The following is a 24,203-nucleotide window of genomic DNA, read 5'->3' as shown; positions in this document are numbered from 1 at the left end:
TTTACAATTTACAAACATATAAGAGTAAAGAAACTGAGATCACTAAGCCGGGTAATAGAGTGGATATATATATAAATATATTTATATACGTTTGGTGCTGCCGATTGCAACCAAAATACGAGGTGCACATCTACATGTTATAGCAGTCCTATATACAAAATTTCAACGTTCTGAGGCTACTCGTTTTTGAGTTATGCGAGATACGTACGTACGTACACGTACGTACGCACGCACGTACGTACATACGTTCGTACAGACGCCACGAAAAGTTCTCTTCAGAATTAATTTTAAAGCAGTTTTATAATTTTTTTGAAGGAAAAGAGTCTTTTATTCTGTCCTTACGTACAAGTATGACGCAAAAACATCGTTAAATTGCATTCGATAGCGGTCAAAATGGATATTTTCGTTGAAATATGCTACCTGAAACTTTTCGCGATTGCAATACTTCCTTTTTACTTCGTACAAGGAAGTAAAAATGAGCAACGCCTCCGCCGGGAATCGAACCACGGATTTTTGGAATACGCGCCCAGCATGCACACCACTACACCACAAGGCACGCTAAGAAGGCGGGAAAAGCAGTTTATAACTGTAGGGAATTTTATCTCAATTAATCAATTATTTATAATTTCAGTTTTTACTATAGCTTCTCCTTTCCGTATTCCTCACCAGAATACAAATAAGTAGGAAATATTTAAATTGAGATTTTAAGCCAAAGCGAGTTTCTGACGTCGCGTGCGGTCTAGGTTATTAGTTTCTTGCCTTATTCCGCTTTGCGCTCTGTCGCTGCCAAAACTTTTAATTCTGAAGCTCCAGTAGAACTAGCGAGTCAGCTTTCAGTACAGCAACTTATTGTGTGGGCTTTGACTACTGTTGCAAGTTAAACTTATTTGACTGTTCTGTTTTGTTACATTATTGGTTATATTATTGGTTAAATTATTGGTTAAATTGTAACACAAGCGAATGCCTTTGGGTACTACATTCCGTTTGAATAAAAAGGTTATTTTTAATTCGTTTCACAACTTTCTCATTGCTTTAGACATAGTAATAATTAGCTTCCGGTATGTTAGTGTTATTGGAATAAATAGCATTAACGGATAAAGTGTAACCCTATAATATGTTACAATTTAAAGTCCCATAAAAGATTATAATATTGCGTACCGAAATAAAATTTTAAAAAACTAACTTTCAAAATGAAATGGTTCGAAAAACGTGTATAAAGTTACGAAACGGAAAAAAAATTAAATGACGCGTTAGATTTCATTACAAGTAATTTTAAACCCTTTCAATCTTGTTGTTTTTGAAATATGGGAGCAAGAAAAAGAGTATTATACAATCGCACCATAACCTTGAAGCCAAAGAACTGATATTTCCCTTCTGTTTCATATCACAGATATTTTTTAATCTAGAAAATTGCCTAATTAATATCTTTAATCCTTCTTGTTACAGAAGAAGACAAAGAGTTTGTTTTATGATATGCGAAAATTCATATCTTTGTAACCGATAATTTTTAGCTGTTGAAACTTAAAGCGGTATATTAAAAAATATGGGATTAAATTAATAAATATTTTAGAATAATAATAAATAAATAAATATACATTTTTTTCTCTCTCATTCACTAGTTAATGAGGAAATGGTTTTTAAAGGTAAGTCCCTTAACTTCTTTGACATATTTCAAATTTTGCACACTCAAGTATTATTCGTTAAAATATTCGTAATAAAAAAGTTAGCTTATAAGTTGTAATATTATCTCTTTTAATCAACTGCTTCTCATTAACTTGTCTCGCAGTGAGTTTAATAGCCCAATCTTTTAAATTTGTTTTAGTTAACTGAAAAATCAGTTTTTCAAAATCGTTGTTTTTCTCACGTTAAATAGAAAAACTAAAAGGATATAATACTAATCAAATATTAAAGAATCGTAAGGAAATAAACTCTTCATCGGCAGCGTAGCGTAAATTACTTTTCACGAATTGCTGAAAACTTTTCTGCAAAAATATGTAGTTGTCCTTCAATGGGGAGCAAAAACCAATCATATACTAAATCTTAAGAATTTCAACGTCTTATACAAAACAAAACGAAAAAAAAAAAAAAAAAAATTTAAATATTTTATTTGATAAGGTGATGAATGAAGCATAGTGTGCATATTTTTGTTATCTTATGTCATGAATCTTTTTTCGTACGAGTTATTTTACTGAAATTTAATGCATGATTTCTTTCTTAAAGATGAACATTATTCTCACAGTTTCCGTAATAGAATAAAAAAACGGAAAATTTGGATGTACATAGTTACGTATAATTTTTAATAGTTCGTTTAACTTGTAGGGTTTATATTTATTTTAACTAACATTTATTTTAAGTTTAAGCTATCTTTCCTGTCAAGCCTTTACTTTCCCCTGGAATTGCCAATGCCAGAGTATGTAAATTTTAGTAGAACGCGCAGAGTATTCAAATATTTAGCAGAAGTAATTTGAGTTAAATAGAAGGGAAACGAGTTCGTAAGTGTGCTTTCTTGATTCACGAGCGTGAAGGTTGCTAGGTAGAAATTTAAGAACCGCGCGTTTCGGCCTGTGTGCGTACTTCGGCAGTTAGTTGAATCTTTCAACTTCTTATTCAGAAAGTTTGCTGAAATCTCAGCTGTATCTTAGAACGCGGTTAAGTTAGTCACGTTTATAGAGCCTCGTAGGTAGTGACTTATTATTTATTCATCCGGTTATTTATTTTTAGTTGTACTTTCTGATTTTTATTTAACCGCCGGGTCGGCGTAGTTTGTAAGCGTCAAGTGAACGCATCTGTAACTTCTAAAGTGGAATAAAAAGGGAGTTAAACCCTTCTTAAGAGTTTGTGTAATTTCCAGATCATAGCAGTCACTATTACGGTTGCGGGCAAGTTGGGGCCATGCAACATCACAAACTATTAAAAAAAGTTTCGATGAACTGTAGATATGGAAGGCATTTCTTTCCGATAGAAAACTGTATTATTCTGAATATGTTACACAAGGAGTAGCTTTAAAAGTTTTTTCTATAAAATAATAGAATTTGTAACTTAAGATGAGTGACAAATGCGATTAAAAGTTATTGGCAAGTTGCTTGGACGTTTGGGCTATACGCTTCTATATCACTGAATTATAAGTAGGAGTAGCTTTAAAAGTTTTTTCTATAAAATAATAGAATTTGTAACTTAAGATGAGTGACAAATGCGATTAAAAGTTATTGGCAAGTTGCTTGGACGTTTGGGCTATACGCTTCTATATCACTGAATTATAAATTTTACTGAAAATTAAATTAAATTCATTCATTAAAGTTTATAGTTATTTTAATGAATTATATCACTGAATTATAAATGACTGAAATTATAAATTTTTTAATCGCTACCAGATCCTGTCTCAAACGTTTATATTCGTTATTAAGTCACTTCCCAGATGTTCACTCTGGCTATCACGTCACATTCAAACTTTCGGTGAACAAAATTATTCGTTCTTCAGAAGCATAAAATGTTCCTTTTTTTGTCGAAAATTTTACTCAACAGTATTCTTCACTCTGCCAACGAAGCAGTTGGTTCATATGAGAAATATACTTATTTACCTGACATGCATACATACATATATACATACATTACATACCTGACAATTATGCCACGTTGATAGTTGTAACTTGCTTTTCTTGATCAGAAACAGGTACCCAGCGACTGTCAACGTTTACAAAACCAAGATTGTCCACTTTTACACTGAGGGGGGGGGGAGATCTTCAAGTTAGCATACATTCGTGCTTCCCTTTAAAAATGCAATAAATCATTAACATCTGCTAATCAAGGTGGCAAACTAAGGGGATATAATCAACTTAAGTAGCTAATCATGATATCCTTTTGCAGCTTCTGCACAGCTGTGACTGCACAGCTTGATTCCAAATTGTTTCAAACATTAACAGATTCGGCTGATTTTCCCATGGGAAATTCTTTTTCGACAGAGAAATACTCATTATTGTCGAGCCATAGTTATTAACTGTTTCAGAAATTCGCGTGTAAATAGTGAGACTCCGACTAAAGGCAATTTTTTCCCCTTTCTCAAAGTCCTTTCCCAATTTCTGAACTGCAATTCTTTCTAAGGCTATAACCTGAAATGAATACGGTGAAACTTCCTTCATAAAAATGACAGGTAAAATTCAATTTGTTGACAACAACGCTAGAAATAATCGCAAAATACCAAAAATGTGACATCATGCTCCTGACAGCAGAGTATCTTAAGAAAGTCTTTGAATAATATTCTTGCATAGAAAGAAAAGCCCATGAAGCTTACGATTCTTTACGGATAACAAACACAGGTAAGAGAAAAAAGCTGCAGAAGAACTTAGATATTGTTCAAGAAATGGCTTATTATTCGATTTAATCCATTTCCAACACAGCGTGAACAGTTTTATTCTCAGTTAAGATACCATAAAAGGATTGTGGTATTTTATTACTAACTAACCCGAGGCTAACATGCCACATTTAACCCCTAAAATTACGTAATGTTAACGGTCATCAGTAATGTATGTAATCAGTAACGTCTCCTCTTGCACCCCATGCAGTTATGGTGGCTTAACTGTATGGGGTGTAAGGGGAGCAGTTACTGATGGCCTGTGGTTAGCTGTGGTTGAGTGAAACATTGATTGTCGCATTATTGAATATGAGTTCACCTTAGCGTTGATATAAAACATCTGAGCATTGATATAAAACCTGTGATGACCTGTAGTTAGCTGTGGTTCAGTGAAACATTGCTTGTCGAATAATTGAATAAGAGTTTATCGGATAGTTGATGTAAAAGCAGTATTATAATAAACCGTAGATGCAATTTAAAGTCACAGCTTGTCCTAATACTAACACATACTGTCCTGAAACAAAGCAAAAGTGACAGAAGAAGACCTGTTTTTCAAGATAAAGGGAAAATTCCGCATACCATATTTACTCGCGTAATAGTCGCACTTTTTTTACCAATTTTTCATTGTGAAAGTCTTGGTGCGACCATTATGCGAGGAAATCTAGTACACAATATTGTACACTTTTGGAGGATTTTTCCGCTTCAAAACGGGAGTGTGACTGTGCGACTATTACCCGAGTAAACACGGTATTTGTGGTGGTGTGCCCAGTAAAATTGTATGTTTTGTATGCAAGAAGTAATATCAGTTCTTCCAAATGGCCCTTACCAAACGAATCATAAAAAAAAAAAAAATTGAAATAATCGAAGGTAAACTGAGGGAAGTAAAGCTGCCTTTTTAAAATATCGCTTATAACAACAACAAAATGATTTTAAGGAAGTAAATCCTGTGAAACAACAGCTTATGCAAGTTTAGATGTCGCGCACATCATTGCAATACCATTATTTGCAACATCATTGCATATAATGGTGAATTAGTTAAAGATTGCTTTATTAAATCTGCTGAACTTCTTTGTCCTGATAATCAACAGCAATTTAAAGATATAAGTTTTTTAGCGAAAACAATAGCAGAACGTTAACAAAATCGCTACTCAATTTTTTTCATTGACATCAGTTTATGACGTCAAAGAAAAAATTATAGATTTTACATCATTCTCATTTTCTCAATACCAATTGATGAGAATACTCACATCTCAAATATAGCACAGCCTGCCGCTCTCGTACGAAGTATTACTGAATTTTTAAGTAATTAAGGAATTAATGGAAATAAAAGATAAAAGTAAATTAAGTTGGGATAAAATGTTTAGCAAGCAATGGTGCAGCTGCTAAGGTTGGTAAAAAAAAAAAAAAAAAAAAAAAAAAAAAAAAAAACAGAAGTAAAATTAAGAAATATAGGAAATATAGTGAAAGAAAAAATTTCAGAAAAAATTTTTGAATTTTACGCCTTGAAATGTAGAATACGTTCTGAAACATTTTCAGAATACATTGCAGTATTCATCAAAGAATCTGTGCCCAAAGTTTACAGATGGTTGATATTATGTAAACGATAATTAAAACAGTAAACTTTATTCATGGACGAATCATCGAAAATTTGTTGTATTCCTAGAAGAAATTAATAAAAGGAGAAATACGTATTGTAAAAATGTAAGGTGATTAAATCGAGGAACTGTATAAAAACAATTTTTTTATTTAATAAATGAAATCGCAAAACTTTCATGACGGAATAAAAAAATAAAACCATTGACACACATGGACAACAGATTTAGAATTTTTCTGTTGATTTAGCCGGCTATTTAAATATTCTTAACAAAGAGCAGCAACGAAAGGATAAATTTATCACTGACATATACACTTCTATTAAAGCTTCTAAAGTTAAATTGTAAATACAGGAAACGCAACTGAAATAAAAAAAAATTCGCATAATTTCTCTGTTTTAAATCCCTCTAAATTAGTTCAAAGAAAAATCTCAAGAATACTCAAAAAAGAAAAGAAAAAAAAATAGAATAACTGCGACGAGAAATTGAAGGTATATTTAAGGAATTAAGAGATTTGAAGTCCTTAATTCTAATGAAAATACTAATTAAAAAATTAAATTATTTTCATTATCATTAAAAGTAAACTTCACTAACGTACCAGTAAATCTACAAATAGGTATGATTGATTTATAGTGTGATATAAATCTTATTCAAAGATTTGGAGATACAGATCTGATTAATTTTATTCGTATTTGTCAAAAGATAAATATCCTCAGTTAATAATTTTTGCAATAACTAAAATATTGTAAACTAACATTTAAACTCCTAGCAAATGCCCTCCCTCCACGTCTGGCCATCTGTTACATCTGGAGCTCTGTCCAGTCATTATAATATTCTATATCTTCATTTCTCCAAAGACTTTTTAGGACCAATAGAGCTTCCTCGAATCTGGAATGGCTTTTCCAGACAGAAGAGAAATTCCAAATAGTAAAGTTTCCAAATGCTATTGAAAGAAAGAAACGTCTTTCAAAAAACAGTATTGAGTTGCAAAAAGAAACAAGGCGAAAACAACGCATAACCGAATTATTGTGTTACATAAAAGAAATATTTTACTATTAACAAAAATAGAAATTAACCCTCTGACCGGCCGGGGTGTTCGCTAAGAAAGCACAAATTCCCCAAAACTACTATGAGAAAAAATTATTTTCGTGATTTTAATGTAAAAATTCTCCTGGTATTTTATATCTGAATTTGTGTTCTCTTAATGTCTAAGGTATTTCTCCCACTTTACTAGCGTGCTTTCGTGGTGTAGTGGTTCTGCACGCTGGGCCGGTATTCCAGAGGTCCGTGGTTCGATTCCCGGCGGAGGCGATTACTCATTTTTCATCTTGCCTGCTTCCAAAAAATACTTAATGTCTCTACAGTGGCGCCCGAACTAAAAGGGTTGTGGATGATGACTCTCCACACCCAGGATTTGGAGATTGGGTCTCCTAAAAAACCCAGTCGCTCTTTAAAAGGGGGAGTATATAAGGTATTTCTCCCACCTCCTTAGCGTTTCTTCGTGGTGTAGTGGTTCTGCACGCTGGGCCGGTATTCCAGAGATCAGTGGTTCGATTCCCTGCGATGGCGTTTGCTAATTTTTCCTCTTGCTTGCTTCCAAAAAAAAAAATCTAAATATCTCTACAGATATATTGCCATAATTTTTTTGACATACGTATATATACGTTCTTACAGATATCATAAAAAATATTCTAGTATATATATATACGGCCGTATGTATAGTAGAATATTTTTTGTAATATTCCGTATATATATACGGCCTTGCCGGTTAGGGGGCACAAAGATGAAAAGAGGTATAAGTATAGGAAACTTAGAAATGTATAAATGTATAATCAGAAATCATATATAAATGTATGAATACAAAAAAACTTATGAATTAGAACTACATGAATTGACAATCAGAAACCATGCATAAATGTAAAATGGGTAAATGGTTGAAATATCATGTGAAATATACTATAAATGGATATTTAGGAATGTATAAATCAATCATTCTTCTGTATTACCTAGCAAGACACGTGTTTTTTCCTTCCAAAATATTACTCCTCGCTGTTATTAGAATTATATGCTACTAATAATATTACATTCTCGTTATATTAATGAAATTTTCCAGAAATCAAATAACTGTAAATGTTTGGCTTTTAAAATGCAATTACAGATAAAATATACTCCAAAGAGAATTTTCATCAAAATATTTAATTTTGTTTTGTTTAATTATTTACTTCATTGGGAAAGCATATAAAAGCTAACAAATTATTTAGGCGTAGATTTTTAAGAAAAATTTTAGAAGCTTACAATCTGCGAGACTTGGCATTTTGAGTGTAGCTGCACTTAAATGATTTTGAAATGCTGGCAGTCTATAACTATGATACTTGCTTTTGCATGCTGTTGACCATTGGAATTTTAAAACACAATGCGCAGGCACCTATATTGAGTGTAAGAGCATATCTAATCTATTGTTTCAGAACAGGAACTGAATTACGCCACCAATACAATTGTTATCCTTTTTGCTGTATCTTATTCCTTATTGGTGTTAGTTACTTCTCACTTCTTTTAATTTTATAGCATATTTTACATATATTCAGAGTAATATCATCGAACGTTCTGTATCGAACAGGAGAATCTAGAAAGAACTATTTTTTTAATTTGTTCATTCAATTCCTTTCAGTTTTAATTGTGTTCAAAAACTAATTTGATACTTAAAATTCCATCGAAAAATTTGCACAGCAGTTGATGAAATAATGATTTTTCTACTCTCTTCTTCGCAAAATAAAAGGGCTTAAAATAATTATATTATTATGAATAATTACATTTAAGGAATTATTAGGAATTTAATTAATGTAGCTGTGAATTTCGTAATATAAACTTAATAAAAAAGGATGTAGGATTGTGTTGCTTCTGTCATATGTGATTTAATCAAAATCTGAATAAACTTTCAAACTGTCTAAAAATGTACGCGGACAATTTTTGATTATTTTTTAATAGAAATAACATTCTTCTGACTACCAGTAAGAGATGTATTAAAAGACATGTATATCATGTCTGGGATACTTTAAAGGAGGCTATACTTTAACGTTTAAGGAGGCTATATTTTAACATTTAAGGAGGCTATACTTTAACGCTTTAGCCACATTTTACGAACTAGTAAGCCCTCAATTTTCTAACGAACTGAATAAGCGAATGCGTGAAACTTGCTATTGTATGAAATACAGGATGAATCAGAAGTCATCATCAATATTTGGTGGGGATGTAGGGAATAGGAAAAGAAGGAGATTTCACATAGGAATGCATGGGCGCATATACCATGTAGTAGGGCAAAATGACCCCAGTTCAATGATGGAAAGAACACATAAGAAAGAAGTAGTAAGGAAGAAAACATTTATTATCTTACATGCAACATTTCTTTGCATCGGTTTTGCAGACTTACAAGATGTGCTCGAACTGCTGACCATGTGCTAGAATGCATAACTCACAACGGGGTTGCATGGACAACCGGAATATGCCTGGCATTTATATGCATATCTGCAAGTTCATTCCACATATACTAGCTCATGTGACTTCTGCAAAGTGATTTAGTCGAATGACGACTGGCTTCACACGTCAAACAGCTGTGCTTATGTATGGAAATTGTGTACACACAGAGTCCTCTACACCACCATGCGTTCGTCTGCGCCCATAATTTCCTATGAGAAATCTCCTTCTTTTTTTATTCCCTACCTCCCCACCAAATACTGATGGTGAATTCTGAATCACCCTGCATATGTGAAATAAAATGGGAGAATTAAAAAGTAAAGAATAAACCCACCTTTAAAGTTGTATATATATTTTCACACTTGGCGGTAAGATTAAACGAAATTAAAAGTTAAATAAGTAATACTCAACAAAGATTAAACAAAAGGGAGCAATTAAATACAACTCAAACTTTGGGCAGCAATCAGTAGTAAAAGTAACAAAGCAACTCAGTTCATGAAATTAATCATAAACTTTAATGAATTTTTAATTAGCAAACTCAACAATTTAAAAACAAATAGTGGCAACATTGTAAGGAATAAAAAAAAATTATCTTCAGCGCACGAGACTATCTGTCGACTATAAATGCGAAGAATGTGATATTTAATAAATAAAGTTATCACACAAAACGTTAATAATAAAAAAAATACAGAAAAAGTTCTATAAGCCATCTTACTAAGAAAATTGAACATTGATATGGTGAACCAAGAAAAGACTGAAAAAATTAGAAAAAGGTATGCTAACACTTAACACTAGATCTGGAACTCTGAACATTCGCTGCTTTACACATATGCTGCTTTACAAATTTTTGTGATTTCGTTGTTGAATTGTAAATGCAAAGGAAAGGGTGCTTAACAATAACACCTAAAAGACAAAAAAAAGGGGGGGTTAGGCAGGAGTGAGTGCAACAGCAGACTGGTAGACTGTGAGTTCAGCAAAAACGTAAAAATGCTTAAAAGCCCTTTTGGGAGATCGTTAAAATTTGAAATTTTCAGTTTTTTTTCCAGTCTCTTTCCCTCATTTTTAAAAATACCGTATTCCCTCCTCCCTAGCATTTTACCGGAAGTTTTTTTTTTTTTTTTATTATTTTATTTTTTTTTTTTATTTTTATATTCAAGTAATTTTCTCTTTCCTCAAGGCGTTCAAAAAGCGAACTCTCCTAAATTTTAAAGTGGAAGAATTTTGTAGTGATTGTTTTAGTGTTACTAATTTATTTGCTCGCAGATTTTTCGCGCACGTGATCTAACTGATGAAGTAGTAACAGTGAAGATCTTTAACAAAACAGTTATTTCTAGTGCTCTTCATGGTTCTGTAGATCATTGTATGTAGAAAAACAGATTGAATGGTGATGAAAACGATGAGCATTACTACGCATTCTTATTATAGTATAGGTTTCTTTTAAGTAAATCATTTTGTGATAGTTACCGGTACTTTATCTATGACTACTCTCTATTTTGTTGGGTTCTTATGATAATCGCAGAATTTTCCCCTTTTCATTTTCATATGATGAAATTAGTAAACAAAAATATGATGTGGACAACACATGACTTCCTTGTAAGGTCTATTAAATTACACACATTTTTACTGCATTTCATTTAAACTTATTTCCTTTCCTCGAATAAGAGATGTATTTCTCGTTTAATGAACTCGATTATCACTTCGCGGAAAGCCAAAAATACAGATGTTTCGGTGCACAAAACTGAAAGTTTACTTTTTGTCCCACTCGGCAAGAAGACATTGAATTTAGTGCAGAATGTGACTCAATTCACTATTCTACTAACAGTTTCAAATGTAAACAAATGGCGATTTCATTAGGCTTACTAGCATGTAAACAAATTTTAAATTGTTGATTATTTTACAACTACTGCATGCAGATTAACTAAAAATATTAAAGCCTTAACTCTAATATAAGAACAATCTAATTCAATCACTTTTAAAGCAAAAACATGCACAATTTACCAACGTATAAGATAAAAAAAACTGAGTTCAAAGAACTTCGTAACACACAGGGTGTGTGTGTATATATATATATATATAATTTTAGGACTGCAGATTGCAACCAAAAAGGGAATGCACAACTGCATGTTATAGCTGTCCCCTATACAAAATTTCAACCTTCTGAGGCTAGTCGTTTTTAAGTTATGCGAGATACATACATACATACGCACGTACAAGACGTCTAGAAAAAGTATCTTTGTATCTTTTAAATCTATTTTAAACCCATTTTACAAATCGTTTTGGGAAAAAGATTCCTTTGCTCTGTCCGTACGTACAGATATCATGCAAAAACACCTTTCAGATGGATTCATAAGCGGTCAAAATGGATATTTTCGTTGAAATATGATACCCGAAATTTTTCGTGATTATAATACTTCCTTTACTTCGCACAAGAAAGTCAAAAAGGCTAAAATATTGGAATAAAGTTAGAATATATTTCTCATTTATGTTTCTCTTTGAAAATATCATTGAATAATTATTAACCTTTATAATCTTTTGAGTTGAATATTTTTAATGAATGACTAAATTATTATAAATCTAATTTATATAAAGAATTAAATTAATTCTAAATCTGACTTATAAATTGAAAACTTTAAATATACAAGCTCAGACACACTTTAAATATACCAGAGACACATTCATTATAGCCACATTTGTCATTTACAACTTAAAAACATAACGGGTTCCGATAGCCGTTTGCAGACTGATAAGAAAAGAGATAGCTTCTAGTAAGTAATTACATTAGCACACAGGCTTAACTGAAACTTCAGAGGAACATCGACTGGCATTTCACTCTTATCTCTAACAGAGAAAATAATTTCAAGCAGACCTCACACCTGCTTGTAAGTTTCCTGGAAAATTTAGCAGCGGCTACAGCAAACAACAATCTTAACTGTAAGTAAATAAGCATTAATTTAAAACAGACCACAAAATTTCACAGTGGTTGCAAAACAGCAGTTAAATATTGTAGCCAAGTAATTCACCAGAGCCTTTACACAAATCTTTTTATTTAAAATGCTCTAATATTTAAAACTTTATTATATATAGAGTGAAATGAGCCGTTAACAAGAAAAAGATAGGATAGAAAAGCAAACCTTTATTATCAGTAAAATAATGTCGTCCAGACAGGATAGTGGCTAATAATGTCAACTAATAATGTCGCCCAGACGCCTTAGTGACGGTGACGGTCCCACCGAAGGGCGGAGTTCGAATCCCGGAGAAAGCATGGATATTTGTAAGTTTATATTGTCTGTGTGGCAAGGAAGCACTCAAAATATATGGCGAGCAGAAATCCTTTCGTGAGGTAGGTGTTAAAGAAAGAGGGGTGAGAGACTGTTGGATTGCCCCAACGGGCTGCTCTACCCGGAATTTCAAATTGGAATGGAAGATTAACAGTTACAAAAGCCCAGTAATACCTAAAATGCCTACGTGGGTGTGAGGTACAGGCCTTGCTTCAACCTGTACCTGCCAAAGTAGATTTGATTTTACTAAAATAAAACTGCAGTTTTGTTTAATATTTATTTTTTAAGTGATTAAAGAAGTTTGAACTGACTTATGTCCTTAAAAATGTGAAAAAACTATCCAGCTTATACGGTTACCTCCCGATTAACTGCATTGCGGATCAACTGTACTAGGTGTAAAAGGATTTACGTTCTACTTTTTGCACAGCCATGGAAAGATTATTATCACAAACTATCAGCGTAAAGTAAAACTATCTACAGAAAATACAAGAACGGAAAAGAAAAACCTCTAGACTAATAGCATTAGTATAGCACATGTTGTCTACCTGAGGAACTTTGCCAAAAAATAAATATCCTAAAAGACTTCGCTAGTTAAATTTAGTGACAGTTTCTCTAGCTAATATTGTTATTTCATACTATTAATAATTCACTAGTTAAGTTATAATAGTAGTAATAAGTCTCCGATTTTCTAATGAATCGAATAAGCGAACGTGAGGCTCACTGAGATAGAAATTACATGGGAATAAGAGTACATTTTGAGACTTGGTGATAAGTTTAAATGAAATTAAATAATTAAATAATATTAAGTAAACATTAAACGAAGGTGGATCCATTATTTTATTGTTTTATTTTACAACAGAACTCATACTTTGCGCAACAATGAGTAATAAAGTTAACAAAATAAACCAACTCATGAAATTAATTAAAAACTTCTTTATTCACAATGCGAAAATGTTAATAATAATGCCTAAAACTTAATTATAAATTGAGCCTAACTTAATGCTAAAAAATGCACTTTCACCTGATAAGCGGACATCATGCAGGTAGGAAAAATTTGTTTGCTGTTTTAGGTTGCGAAGGCTAGGAGGGAAGAGGTTTCTTCCTTTGACCTTATCAGATCAGCTGAATGCGTCCACGGCACACACATCATTTTCTCTTCACCTTCTCTAACATAAAATTGCTTCATAACTTCTTGAAAATACAAATAAATTGTTAGTAGTATTTTTCGATTTACTTATAATATGGTTATTCATCTTTCTTGCATTTTTCTTTTCTTTAACCGCCCTTGGATTTACCGTGATTGGAACTTAGAGGGGTCGTCATGCTTAATCTTAACTAGGTTAATCTGGCGTTGATTACAACATGAAATGAAATGTTCAGTATCTTAAAGTTGATGATAATGAATGTTCAAAATTCTCAAGCTAAATTCTTGCCAAAAATTCTTCTCAACTTTCGTAATTCTTCTGAACTAAATTCTTGCCAAAAATCACAGACTTTAAGTGACCGAAAAAATTGGGCTACTTTCGAAAATCAGAAGTTGCTTTAAAGGTTCCATTTAAAAAAAAAATTCTGTTCTATCTGATGGTGCAAAGATTAAATTTCTGAGATTTTTAGTTTGTCCCTCAAGCGAAGATTTGTGAGAGGAACAAGTTTCAACATTAAATTTCAAAAAAAGGATATAATCTAAACCGTATTTTGAAAAAACAAATACTTCATCACATTGTTGTTACTTACAAACAGTGTGTGTACAAAATTTGAACTCGATAGCTTATCAGGAAGTAGTTTAAATTCGATGACAAACTTTTGACCTTAGAGACAAACACCATGAGTGAGCTAAATAAAAGCTTAGTTCGGACTACGAAGTCAGGAATAAAATATTGCAGTCAGTATGAGAAAACTCGCATCGCAATAAAATTTATCGAATACTTTTGAAGTACATAAAAGGTTTTGAAGAAGTTGAATCTTCGTCCTTATCATATTCGTGTTGCTCAAAAACTGAAAACGCCTAGCTCAAGCAGTTGCGCTATTGTCAGTAGTTTAGTTTATTTGCTACCATCAACATAGCAGAAAGACTTGATTCTGTACTCTTTTTACGAACGAAGTTTACTTTTATCTATGAGGATATGTCAATAACCAAAACACAGGAATATGGAGCACAAAAATTTCGCACGTGTTTTGCAAGAGACCTTTACATTTATCAAAATCTGGTGCCCGTTGCAGCATTGCATCTACGCATTTTTTATTTACTAGTATGTATTTGAACATTCAACAGTTTATTGCACTACTTCGAGAAAAAGACGGCTTTCTCTGGTTTCAGCAAAATTGAGTACCTGCCATTCATCCAGTTAGACAAAATAATTTGTCAAACTTTTCAGCTGATCTCCTCATTTCAGAATGTGCTTTAGTACCAATTGTCAATTGATTTTTCATCCTCCGATTTCTTTCTATATGGAATCACCTAAAAGCGCATGTTTATGCTAGAAATCCCTACTATATAGATGAACTCAAAGCAAATACTAAAACGAAGCTATTAAAAAATTGCATTCGTGCATTGAGAAAGGGTATCTTAAAAATTGGTTTAGTTTTAATTTATTATGGCAAAACACGTTAGGGCTATCTGTCTAAGGGTAGGAATGCCTTCGTGGAGGACTTGCTGAGGGAAAATGACTCTTATACGCATTACACATGGAAAAAAACACGAAACGCAAAATTACGAACTCCGTTTGCCTGGATTCGAACCCAAGTCTAAACTACCAACATTCAGCGATTTTTACCTCTCGGCAGCTAGTGGGCGGTCTTAAAACTCAAAAACGCTTTTGTGCTGCATTCGAGGAAAAACTAACATTATGAGTTTTTACTGTGTCGATGTTCAAAGTTTTTGCCATTTTTGTTTCTTAGAATAGTTTCTCTTTCAATTTAATTAAAGTGTACCGTTTGATTAAAATTGTAGTACTTTTGTAATAATATAATTTTGCACAGTGTGTACGACTTATCAATCACTCAGTATTCATTAGTTTTTCATATTACTGCTTTACTTGGTAAAGCATTCTTGGAAATGTTAGTAAAATCAACAGATGCAAAATTTCTTCTTAATTTTTAGTTTATTTTAGGCCGCACAACTTCGTGAAGCCATGCTTGACCGCGAAATCATGTTTGACCCCGAAATAGCTCCATTTATTCCGACTGAAGATATGCGGATTTTGCTTTTTTCTCCGAGTTAAAACTACTAGCTTATTTTTTGTGATTTCCTCTCACATGTAGTATCCAAATTGTGTATAAGAACGTAAAGTGGCAAAAAATTAAATCAAAACTCGGTTAAAAAAATTCCTTTATTACCTACATTGCTAGCAAGAAAGTATTAAATTTTTTTATTGCATCCTCAGTGCTAAATAAAAAATCTGATGTGTACACCACATGACTTCCTTGTATTGGAATATTAAATTATACGACTTTTTTCTTGCATTTCATTTAAACTTATTGGATTGAATAAATTCTACTTTGCCGACAGCGCATAAACCACAATAGAATAAATGCATTTTTTAAAATTCACTCTAGTATTTGTTTAGCGACACTCTGGCGCTAGATTCACTTAACAGTATTAATAATTATATAACAATTAACTTATATAATAATTATATAACGGAAACTAAGTTAACTGTTATATAATCCAATAATTATATAACAGTTAACTTATATATTTCGACTCATAATGCATATTATAACTCATAATGCACAAAATTTATATCATTTAAAGAATAGAATTATCTAATCGTTGCCACATGTTCTATTCAAATACTATAATAAAGCTAGAATGATGTATAAAAGAAATTAAGCAAACAAAACAAAAAAGGAACAGTTTTTCACAGACGATTGAGTATTTCTCATTTAATTAATTCAGTTCTCACTTCGCGATGAGGCAAAAATACATAAAAACCCAAAATATCTATATTAAAAATTACAAATTAAATCTTAAACACATATTTCCCCGAATAAACCCCAGAATGGATAAAGCATGATTTAATTCGCAATAATAAATGGAGGCGTTGTCTTTGTTGTTGCGAAGCTTAGTTTCTCTAGATTGCCAACAAATACACTATTCTGTTGTTCCAAATGTAAACAAACATGGCCGCCATGGTAATCAAAATTCAGGCTTAGCCTCACTTAAACAACTTTTAAATTGTTGATAATTCCACAAATATTGCATGCAGATTTCCTAAAGGCATAAAAAGCGTAAGCGGAAGATAAAAAGAACATAATTCAATCATTTTTAAAGCAAAAAATGTACAATTTACAAACATGTAAGAGTAAAGAAACTGAGATCACTGAGCCGGGTAACAGAGCGGATATATATATATATATAAATATATTTATATACGTGTGGTGCGGCTGATTGCAACCAAAATACGAGGTGAACATCTACATGTTATAGCAGTCCTATATACAAAATTTCAACGTTCTGAGGCTACTCGTTTTTGAGTTGTGCGAGATACGTACGTACACGTACGTACGCACGCACGTACGTACATACGTTCGTACAGACGCCACGAAAAATTCTCTTCAGAATTAATTTTAAAGCAGTTTTATAATTTTTTGGAGGACACGAGTCTTTTATTCTCTCTTTACGTATAGATTTCACGCAAAAACATCGTTAAATTGCATTCGATAGCGGTCAAAACGGATATTTTCGTTGAAATATGCTGCCTGAAACTTTTCGCGATTACAATACTTCCTTTTTACTTCGTACAAGGAAGTAAAAAAATGGGGGAGAGAGAGAAAGAAAGCAAAGTCTGAAAGGATTCAGAATATAATGCTTCCCCGCATGGGTTTGTTAAGGTTTCCTACGTTCTCGCTAAGCTTCGATTTATTAATATGCTCTTGAACTCAGCCCTGCTAACACAGTACTCTTCTTTTTAGTCCAAAGGGATTTGAATCCCGAAGGACTATTAGTTTCGTTTTGGCATTTTGCGTCGGACTCATAAATGTCGGTTCACTTTTCAAACTGTTGCCACAAAATGTTAGAGTCCTGCATTATATTTGAAGAAATTAAATAATGAAAAATCTGCATAAATGTATGTATATTTCTCGTATTGTGATAAAACAACGGTACATAGAGTCATCGAATTTTGAATAACGTAATCCTTTAACGAATATGAGCATGTGGAAGACCAAATTTGAAATTTGAAATTTGTTTTATGATCGATTTCCTATTTTTTAAAACTTTGACGAATTTTTGATTAACAAACTCAAGGATTTCAAAGCGAGCAATGGCAACGTTGTGCAGAAAAAACATTTTTATCTCCAGCGCGTGAGTCTCTGTATCGGAAATTCTAAAGATATGCTCGTTTTAAAACTATTTTGCGATATTGTTGTTGCACTGGATCTTATGGTTTAAGTGCGAGGAACATGATATTTAATAAAGAAAGGTAACACACAAAATGTTAAAAAACGCCCCTTTGGACGTAATTTAAAATCTGAAACATTACAGATTTTTTTTTTTTTTTTTTTTTTTTTTTTTTTTTTTTTCAGTCCAAAGGGACTTTGTCCCTGAAGGACTGTTGTCTTCGTTTTGCGATTTTGCGTTGAATCACTATAAACGGCGAATCACTTTTCAAACTGTTGCCACCATATGTTACGGTCCTGCATTATATTTGAAGAAATTAAATAATGAAAAATCTGCATAAATGTATGTATATTTCTCGCATTCTGATAAAACAACGGTACATACAGCCATCGGATTTTGAATGGCACAATCCTCCTGCGTATATCGGCAGGTGGAAGACCAAATTTGAAATTTGAAATTTGTTTTATTATCGATTTCATATTTTGTAAAACGTTAACGAATTTTTGCCTAACAAACTCAACGATTTAAAAGCGAATAATGGCAACACTCTACGAGCGGAAAAACCTTTTTATCTCCAGCGCGCGGAACTGTCTATTGGAAATTCTAAAGATATGTTCATTTTAAAATTATTTTGCGACATTGCTATTGAACTGAATTTTATGGGTGCAAATAACATGACATTTAATAAATAAAGGTAACAGACAAAACGTTAAAAAAACACCCCTTTGGACGTAATTTAAAATCTGAAGCCTTTCAGTTTTTTTTTTTTTTTTTTTTTTTTTGTAAGTTTAAATTATTTAGCATCACTTTCTTCGCATTTACGCCACAAAAATTTCAACAGTAAAATCGCAAAATTTTTAAAAGCATATTTTTAGAATTTCAGCTAGAGTGGTATTTCTCTTGCCTTTCTTCAGTTGATCTTATCAATATTCAGTTTTTTTAGTAATATGATTAACACTTTTTTCTTTTTAACTTTATCAATCAAACATCACTTTCTTCACACTTACGCCACTTAAAATTCAACAGCAAAATTCCAAAATATTTAAAAATAACATAAGATTAGAGCTTTATATTCGCTGTATTATTTCTTTAAAATTAATGAATAAAATTTCGTGGTAATATCCTTTTATTGTAAAAGTTATACGGACACAAAAGTTATTCGAACAAAAAGTGAGGATCAAGACAAATAGCACCTCTTGTGGGGTTGGGCCGAAGGCAACAGCTGCAATGTGTGCATCAGTATCCAATTATTGTATTGTAAATTACAATTATTGTAAAATGTTTAAATATCAGTTTAAAATACTCAAATGTCAATGTACAGCATCAACAAAAATTCCTATTAAGCTCTTGGGGCGTCAAAGAAATATCGCGTTGTACAGTTGCGGATTCCGGGCGATAAACGAATAGTTCTAATAAGCCGCCCGGGTGTCCGGATCCGCTCTCATCTGTCACCTGGCTATTAGGCTTATAATCGATTTACAAATTAAATTCATTTATTTATTTATCCAATTTTTTAAAATGAATCAGTACTAACCTGAAACAATATTATTCTTTGAATTTGTTTATACGAAAAAATGCTTTTAATAATATCTAAATATACTCTCTGTCAGCTCTCTACGTCTTGAATTTTTTTTTTAAATTCAGTATCAGTCTTACATAATTATTTTGATTCCTTGTTTCCTATTATTGCCATTACTTGAATACAGATTTTTTTTTTTAAATTTCATTTCAAAACCAAGTTCTCAAAACTAATGATAAAATTTCAGTAATCTTATCTTTTGACCTTTAAAATAAAACTACCTTTATCCAAGACTAAGCATAATAAAATTATCTGTTATGCGTTTATTTAATAAGCATATAGGATTTGATAAATCACTGTCTTGAATACGAGATAATAAGTTTTAGAATGACATATGCTATTTAGGTATAAATATCTGTGTGTAGCATCTTTAACTTAAGATAGAGAATCGAGTGTTGTTAGGCTTTGATTACTGTATCTTTTATAACTCCTACCTTTATGTATTATTTAGCCGTTGAAAGACTTGATGAAAAGGAATCACAACTGAGAGTTATGAACATGACTGATATACTAAGTATGAAATATATTTAGTCTTCTTTTTATCTTATTTTTTCATAACTGAATCGTTAAATTCATGTTTTTGAATTATTAAGAAATTCTGGTGTCTTTGCTCTTAAATCACTATGGCAACTCTCACATAAAGGCAGCTAGCTAACCAACCCCACTTCGTGACGCACATCGCTTCAGTGTTTTAGAAGGTTGAGCCATTTCTAGAGATAAAAATGAATGTCATCTGATTGTTTGCTATTCATACTGTAAGGTGTTTGGTTGGTTGCCAAGTATTTTTCATACGTTTCATTTTACTTCCCTCCCCATACAAAGCAATACAAGAGGTGCCCGACGCTCTTTAACGAGAACTACTAACTAAAAAGATTCCAGAAGGATCCGAGACAGTAAAAAATATTCGTTTAACAACAAAAAATGAATGAAATACCAATTCGAGAATCAGTTGTTTAAGTATAAACTTTTCTCTATCAGTTTGTTCACTTGTCTATCAAGTGTCTGATTACTTAGAGCTTTCATGAAAAAACTCGCTGAACAACCTATTGAACTCATTAATAAAAACGGAGGTGTAATATTAAACTTCTCCATTTACTGAACTTTTTTGGGTGGTTAATGAACTTTTTTGTTTGATCTAGAGAAAAGGGAATCCAAAATCCAACTTATATACGAATCCAACTTAATTTCTGTAATTTAACAAAGTTTAGCGGTGCTCGAAGCAATTTTATGCGGCTATTGGATACACATCAATTTTATATTTGTTGCAAATGCCGTGTTGCGAAGATTTCAGTATTTTAATTACTTGAAGTTTACATTATTTTCATTATCATTAAAAATGAACGTGAATAACTCAATAGAAAATCTTTAAACGGAGCTAAGTAATTTACAATATGAAATGAATCTTACTCAAATCTTTGAAGATGCAGATTCATTTAACTTTTATTCATACTTGTCAAAAAATGAATACGCTCGGTTACGAATTTTTGCGCTAATAATAATCGTTTTATTTCAGAGTACTTTTACATGTGAACGGCATTTTTTCACAATTGAAAATTAGTCAGAAATGAACTCCATTAACCGATTAGCATCCACAACCCGGCAAGTAGAATTCTAGTAATTTTTTCCAAGACTACGAGAATCAAAACGCTATCATCTCTCAAGCAGAAATAAAAGAATTTATAATTAGTTACATACAAATATATGCATTTTTATTTATGTGTGGAAGAAAAATTTAATAAATAAGAGAAAGCTATCATTATTTATTCTCAAATTTTGTCCCACTTGGAAAGATTTCTCTAAAAATAAAATGAATAAAAACTTAAGAAATTTGCTTATTTTTAGTTGAATTTTGGTAAGTTATTTAATGATTAATTAAACATATTAAAATTACTTGAAATAAATGTCAGTCTTTAAATTTAATATTTATTGATCAGTATATTTGAATTGTAAAGTGTAACCATAAAAAATATCTTGATTAGATTTCAGACTGAAAACAAATATAAATTTGAATTTTTTTCTTTGCGTGGTTATTGTGCTTCCATAAATATTTAGTAAGCCAAATTTAAAATTTAGTTAAAACAGTCCTCATTCTGCTGAGGAAAAAATTTCTGGCCCCTCCGGCTGTTTTCAAATTGTGCTTTCAGTCGCATGCATTTTGAATTTGAGACCACTGACCTCACATTTCATCTTAATTTTGTTAGAAAGTCCTCCACGAAGGCATCCCTCCCCATAGGCAGATAGCCCTAGTCTGCTTTGCCATAATTAAATATACACACACACACCATCTTAATTTTGTTAATCAGCAGGAAATAATATGCTAGTGAATAACTACTGTATCGGAATATCGATTTGTGCTCTGAAAAGTTTTACAGAACTCTCATTAAATTACCGTATGTATAATGTCCTATCATCTGTAATTGCAATCCAAAATATTTTTTAAAGTATGCGGTTATTAAAAGAATCATTTAACTTTCTATCAATAAGATCTTATTTTCAGAGCTTTCCTCTCTCAAAAGAAATGTAAAAGACTCAAAAGAAAGTTTGATTCTTAAAGCTTCTGGTTAATTTAGCTTCTGATTAATTCTAATTAATTTTTAAATTTCTTAAACGAAAAAGAACCTGTACATGCTATTATATCAGAATTCTAAATTCATTTGAAATTACAATCAAAAACATAAAAATTAATTACTAAATAACAAATAAAACAATTCTGCAGTTATTGAAAGTATTACATAACCTTCTGTCAAAATGACATTGTCTTCAGAAATTTCTTCACTCGAAAGAAAAGTAATTTTAAGGAACTTAAGAGGCTCAAAAGAAAGTTAATTCTTATAGATACATGAAAAAGAACCAGTAAATGTAACCTATATATGCTGTTACGTCATGTATCTCAATTCATCTGAAACTACGATCAAAGACATAAAAAGCAAAAAATGTATAATTACTGAAAGTGCTATTGAACTTTTCATCAACACGATCTCCTCTTCAAAAACGTCCTCCCACAAAATAAAAAATAAAAATAAAAATGTATAAACTTTCATAGATTAAAATTCTAATATTAGTCTTTAATAAAAATAAAATAGTACAAAATACCTAAAGTATGCGTGCGTGTGTGTAATGCTTTTAATGAATAATTAACTTAGAGAGATGAGAATCCGATATAGTTGGAAGAGAAGTCAACATCAAAAGATATTAATTTAATGAGAAAGCAGAACTAGCCGGTTTAAAGAAAAATGCGAACTGTATATGAAAATAAATAAAAAAATTATTAGTGGGAGTAAATCTAAATTGAAATTAATTATAATATTTGCGGCTCTAATTTTTATGCGTCGCTATTACAATTAGCAATATTTATTTATGTTGTTCAAATGTAGGATAATTAATTACCTGAGTGATCTTGCTTAGTATCAGACAGGGTAATTATTTTATGTAATATGACAATTAAACTCTTTTTTTCTCATTCTGCAGTTTCATTTGTTAAGATATCCAATTATAAGTCCTTAACGAATTTTAGAATATAGCGTAAATTGGACAGAGGTTCTTATTTAAAGTAAATACTCTATAAGAGATAATTTCAACTTTCAAAATTGAAAAGGTAGCTAAAATATATGAACGTGGTGGCCGCACTGAGACAGTATTGCAGCCATCGGAGGTTTCGTAGTGGGATGTACAAGGAATTATTGAGAAAGAAAAAGAGAACGGAGATCATAATCACCCTTTTATTTTATCGACATATATAGCTTTCATAGCGCCGTGTTAACATATCAGATCAAGTATTGTGTGGGGCGCCAGAGCAGCGTGACAGACAAAATTGTTAAGTCCCGGCATACTAATCATCTAATCTCCTTCAGTGTGACCCAACTGGCAGTTTATTTACAATTTTAAAAGGGGTTATGAGAAGTTTATGGAGTTACATATGAGTTACTACTGTACCTATATAGCAGATATGGTTGTACACAATATTGTACAGTTTAGAATTCTGATCTGACATGGTGATAAAATACTTTAAAGTCAGTTTGTAAGAATGTTAGAAAGATTATCTAGTCTTTCTTAGTGATCCTCGCGGTGCTAACAGGGACAGGGAAAAGTAGACGGAGCACCAGAACTTCGTCAGTGACTTTTGTAGGTACTGCTTCGCCACACTACTGTACCCGCTGGGAGTTCGGTTGGCCCGCATGAGAAGCCAGTCTAACAAGACATTTACAAATACTTTACATTAATTTCAGACTTTCGTATTGAATATACAATTGCAAGAACACAGTATACAATTATTAGAATGAACTTAATCGATACGTATGTTTAGCTCAAGGTTGAAAATCGAATTTTGTCGTGCTTTGACTGATAGGGAAATATGCTTAGTTGTTGAGACTGGCGTATTATCTATGGGCGATTTCATTCGTGTAGGTATTTGTCGCGTAGGCAATTATCACCATGATTATCACAAAGGAGTCATTTTTGTGGGCTTTTGTCGCGTGTGCTTTTGTCCAGTGGGCTTGTAACGTGGAGTCTTTGCTAACTTTTAAAATTTCTTGCAAAAATTTATTTTAACTCATAGACTATAATCACACTCAGAGAAATAATTATAAATCGTTGT

At 31.9% G+C, this 24,203-nt stretch overlaps 1 protein-coding gene and 1 long non-coding RNA gene across 2 annotated transcripts in view; one reads left to right on the top strand and one right to left on the bottom strand.

Moving 5' to 3' along the window:
• Positions 1-24,203, bottom strand: part of LOC118191024 (uncharacterized) — an 85,561-nt gene that overhangs the window by 40,562 nt on the left and 20,796 nt on the right. The window lies entirely within an intron of this gene.
• Positions 19,992-24,203, top strand: part of LOC146997752 (uncharacterized) — an 80,993-nt gene continuing 76,781 nt past the window's right edge. The window contains exon 1 of the long non-coding RNA XR_015040829.1: positions 19,992-20,123. This is a non-coding gene — a long non-coding RNA (uncharacterized LOC146997752). The remainder of the gene's footprint in view (positions 20,124-24,203) is intronic.

This window comes from Stegodyphus dumicola, chromosome 4 (genome assembly GCF_044657685.1).
Source record: "Stegodyphus dumicola isolate Sdum_Otavi_A_Nest chromosome 4, ASM4465768v1".
In the NCBI taxonomy this organism is placed as follows: domain Eukaryota; kingdom Metazoa; phylum Arthropoda; class Arachnida; order Araneae; family Eresidae; genus Stegodyphus; species Stegodyphus dumicola.
Note: the sequence above shows the minus strand (reverse complement) of the source record. Positions and strands in the feature narration are given on the sequence as shown.